The sequence below is a fragment of the Vigna unguiculata genome, chromosome 11, assembly GCF_004118075.2.
Source record: "Vigna unguiculata cultivar IT97K-499-35 chromosome 11, ASM411807v1, whole genome shotgun sequence".
Lineage (NCBI taxonomy): Eukaryota > Viridiplantae > Streptophyta > Magnoliopsida > Fabales > Fabaceae > Vigna > Vigna unguiculata.
In genome coordinates, this window is record NC_040289.1 from 31,826,258 (window position 1) to 31,831,481 (window position 5,224).

The following is a 5,224-nucleotide window of genomic DNA, read 5'->3' on the forward strand; positions in this document are numbered from 1 at the left end:
CTAAAACTCAATTCTTAATATGAATTATAGTATTTAAGTCTAATAAAAATTTAAATTTATCATGTTATCGTCCATTTTTCTTGATTTTTTCACTTAATATCATAAAAAAATATTTTAAAAATATCACATTAATTATAAATAATATTAGATTATAATTTATAAATGAAGATAATTTTTTTTACTAAATTGATTTTTAAAAAAATTGACTTGAATGGAATTGCTTACCTGATCAGATTCTAGAACAACATTGTATATTTACAAGTTGAATTCAACCTACATTAGTTAATTGTTTCAGGTGTTGTTGTGGTTTTTAATTTATTTATTTATTAAAATTAAAATTCTTTACAAGTTGAACTAAAATTTACAGTACTTTATTAAATTTTCACAATTTTAAATGTTTTCAAATCTTAAAATATGTAGTTTCACATTTGACGATTTAAAGTTTAGAGTAAACATACCCAGTTAATAATTAATAATTAATCTATGTTCTTACCTGTATAATTTTTTCATTGAATTTTAATTTATTTCTTACGGTTATTGTTATAAATTATTGTATATTTATATAATTTATTAATTGAATTGGTAATGTATTGTTATAAATTAATTTATGTATTTATATATAACTTACACCAATCTCCTTTTTAGTGAGACATGGTATTATGTTTTCCATACAATTACTTACGGAGGCTAACATAATTTTTTTTTATAAGTGAAAATGTAAAATAGAAAGAAAAAACTTATTTAATTTCATTAAATATTAAAATCATTAATGAAACTTACTTTATATTTTTCTATATCTCTTTTATCCCGTTTTAAATATTTACAACGTCAATTTCTTTATTCTAATTATTGGATAATCCTTGAGTTCTTTTGACCATTCTTTCTTGTTTGGATAATGATATTTTGACTACTAAATTTTGACAACTTTATATTACTATATTGCATGAATAAAAATAATTTAACATTTTCTTCTTACTTTTTCTTTGACTTAAAGCCACATTTAGATTCGTTTTTTTAATGAAAATTTAGGATCTTGTATTAGAGCGACAGTGTCACTAATCAATAATGTTGATAGGTTTCTAAGTGAATCCATCAAATTTTGAAGTCTTTTTGACTTAAACAATTTAACATAAGGCAGGACTTTATTTTTATAAGCTTTAGTAGTGAAATGCTATTTTAAGCTTTTATTACAATATCGTTTTCCATGGTCAACTTTGCTCTTATTTTATTTCACCATCCTTGAAAATATGTTCATTTTCTTTTCTTTTTTTTATGGTGTCTCGTTAAAAAGAAGATTAAAGCCATTCAGTGAATTTCACAAACGTCTTGAAGTATAAAAAATTCAAAGAGGTATTTTTTTTTTCTTTTTTATAAAAACCTAATCCGTGATGTCCTTAACATTAATTAATTCTAAAACAAAATAACCTAAAGAATATCAGTGACTTTTACAAATATTTAAAGAGAGAATAGTACTAATGATAATGGTAATTAGTTTTGTAATAGAAATATAAAAAATTAGGATAAATCTATTTTTATTAATTAAATTAAATAAAATCGATTCTTACAGATATAAAATACACTACTCTTATTTTAAATAAATAAGAGAAAACAACACCAGCCATATATAAACACAAGCAATAATAATAATAATAATAATAATAATAATAATAATAATAATAATAATAATAATAATAATAATAATAGTTATTATTATTATAAATAAATTTAATTTTAGTAGAATGGATTGTTGAAAGATGTTTTTAAACAAGCAAATCAGATTTATATCATTCATTAACCCAAATTGTATTTTGTAAGGCCCATTTATTTTCTGTCTAATCCTTAAGGGTTGCCCCAAAGTTGATTGGGCCTAGGGCTGGCCCAACAAGGAAAAACATACCATAAGTCTGTCCTAGCCTAATCTTTTCTCTTCACTCTACAGAGAACGCAGCTGTCACGCTCCATACCTCCTCCAGAGCTCTGCTAGGGTTTGATCCTACGCCCCTTTCAAGCTAGCCAAATCTCGTTCTCCTGTCATGTAAGTTGTTCTTGAACCATGCTCTTCACGTTCTAAGTTGGTTCTCATGGTTTTGTTAGGCTTACTGTAGCAACCTTGCTATTTGTGTCTTCACTCGCAGCTCTTGAGTCCATTTTCGAAGCTTTTAGGTTCGTTGAGTCAGGTGTCGAAGTCGTTCGCTAAACCCTTTCCAGGTAAGGGAAGCTTGAGCTTATAGTTGTCTGTAATTTTTGTATGCTTCTGGGTCTAAATCATATGTGTGATGTATGCTCATGGTTGATTGTATGATAAAAGTGAGAACATGATTTCTTTTGGCGTGCGTTCTATGTTTCTGCGAAGTGTACAGTGGTGGACACTGTCTTTCTCGCCCAAGCGAGCGTGCCTCGCCTAGGCGAGACTAACAGAGCTCGCCCAGGCTTTCACGTGCAAATTGTCGCCCAGGCGACTGGAGTTTATTTTGAGCGAGGTGTGATCTCACCTAGGCGAGGATGGACTCGCCTGTGCGAGAATCCGCATTGACCATTGTTTCAGGGCTCGAGTTCTTGCCTAGGCGAGGAGGAACTCGCCTGAGCGAGGCCTTCTGGCCTGAGCGAGACCGGGGCAGGTTTTGTGCTCGGTGTGCATGGTCCACTGGTATGGTTGCTTGTTGTATGAACTGAGAAGCATGAGATGTATGAATTGTTGTTTATGCATGATGTTTGTATTAAGGGAACTTTCTGATTGGTTGGTGAAACGCGTACAAAGTGTGAGTAGGACGTAATTCCATGGCTCTTGTAGGGAGAGCTTATGGTGGTGCCCCTTAATGGACGTAATTCCATAGGCCCTCCTAGGGGGAGTCCATGGTGGTGCCTAATTCATTGGACTTAATTCCACGAACCTCAAGGTGAGGGTTCATGGTGGTGCCTACACAACAAGACATAATTCCACGAGGATAATGTGGTGGTGCCCCACGGCCAGGACGTAATCCCACGGAGGCCACGTGGTGGTGCCTCTTGTAAGGGTGTAATTCCGCAAAGGCCTCGTGGTGACGCCTCACCGCTAGGGTATAATTCCACTATTTGTGGTGGCGCCTCATTATACGTATCTGGATTTTCTAGTATTTGGAGTGGTAACGGTTTGATGTCTCTTGTGTGGTTTTTCATTAATTATGCTTGACTATGTGATTGGACCTGTGTGTTATAATATAATTATCTTGTGCTCTAGCTTACCCCTTTCGCGTGTTTGTATGATTGTATGTGGTTTTCTCCATTGCAATGATCATTAATTTTATTGATGTGAGCAGATGGGAGAACCCCTGGCAGTGGTAATGATGGTGGGAATGCTACAACTTGATGGACTGGACAGTTATTGGGCCCACTATGGAGCTCATCGCTGAAGAATTTATTAGCTATGCTTTTCTTGTCTGTACAAGATCTAGTACCATTAGTTCTCTAGTATTTTCTATTTTAGGCCGTATGAGGCCTCTTTTATGTTTTATGGATATGTTGGGGTACGGAGTACTTCATATACCAAATCTTCGTACTCTATAGATATTATGTATGTGACGTGTTTATCTATTTATTTGGGACATTACATATTTCGTTTAATTAAGTAAAATTTTGAATTTGAATTTTAGATTATTTCGTTTATTTAAATAAGATTTTGAATTTGAATTTTAGATTATAAAAAATCTAAAAGGAAAAACTTTACGCTAAATATAACTTCTTGTTAAATATTATATTTAATTAATAATGTAGTTTTTTTATCTATTTTAATTTTTCATATATGTTTTGACTCAATTAATTTCTTACTTAAAGAAAAATTATTCTAAATATAACTCGTTGTTAATAATATTAGATTTAATTAATAATTTAGTTTTGATATTAAATGTGAGAACCTGATTAAAATTTTAAATAGAATACAATTTTATCATTATACTAATTTTAATATATATATATATATATATATATATATATATATATATATATATATATAAATTAAAAGGCCTTAAAGTGGATCCTTTTTCTCGTAAAACATAGGTGGTTTACGTAAACCTTAAATAATTTTGTTTCATTCTTAGTTCTCAAATTCCTTCTAACCTCCTACATTTTTTTTTAAAGATCCAACACCATATAAATAATTAGTGTCAATTAATTCTACCATACAAGTCAATCAATTTTATATTAGGATAAGTTCAAATTTTCCTTCTCTGATAGAACAACTTAATCTTTCTAGTATATGCAGTTGTCTCTGGTTGTATGTGATATTTTCTCTTATATGCATCTTCATATAGTCATTACTACTAAAAATTCTCATATTACATGGGATTTCTCCTTCAAATATGTTAAAAAACTTTGCAAGAAAGATTTTTTTTCTTGCTATTTTTTCTAAGAATCTTAATTGGCAGGTAATTCCTTCATGGGTAATTATTTCCTACAAAATTATAAAATTCATAAGTATTTTCTACAAAATTTGTTGTGAAAAAGTGTTTTATACAAAATATTTTTCAAACAAATTGGCATCAATTTCCTGCAAAAAAAAAAAAAATTCATAACAAAATTTATAAGAATTTCATAGAGTGTATTTTACAAGGTAAAGGAGCTAAATAAGGATGAGAGTAAGATATTGAAAGGGTGAGATATGTTGGATTTTTATACCTGTGATGTGAGACTTTTAATTATGTGAAATTGTGGATTTCTGAGTATCAGAGTGGTTTAGGGATACAAAAAAATTATTTTTGTACGTAAGACTTCCAACACACCCACTCACCTTAAGGTATAAACATCTCATGCATGGGTCTAGAAATGAGTGGTCCGTTAATGGTCTGATAGCAAGTCGAATAGGATGTCCAAGAAAATTCGTTAGTATAGGCTCTAACTTGGCTTTGATATCATATTAAAAGTGAACTTCAAGCCTAACTCAACCCCACAAAACTGGCTTGTAAAGTGAGGTTTGCACCCTACTTATATAGTATGAAATAGCCTTATCTCTAGTTAATGTGAGACTTCCAACACTGGTTTCAAACTTACATAAAGATGATAACTAGGTGGTGAAAGTCGAAGGAGGCTTCACATAGCTGACGGTGTGACATACTTAAGGAGCTAGTGAAGTTAACCTTGTCAGTACTAGATGAGATATATGGTGTACCACTTGAGTTATTGTTGTTTAGGATCAAGAGACGAGGGTTAGTATAACAGGTGTATAGTCTCACAAGTCCATTCAATATACTAG

General features: G+C 31.0%; 1 long non-coding RNA gene across 1 annotated transcript; it reads left to right on the forward strand.

Moving 5' to 3' along the window:
- Positions 1–1,943: 1,943 nt before the first annotated feature.
- On the forward strand, positions 1,944–3,576 carry LOC114168458. Its single transcript, XR_003600674.1, has 3 exons — positions 1,944–2,035; positions 2,136–2,208; positions 3,297–3,576. It is a non-coding gene; the product is annotated as an uncharacterized LOC114168458 (long non-coding RNA).
- Positions 3,577–5,224: the final 1,648 nt, after the last annotated feature.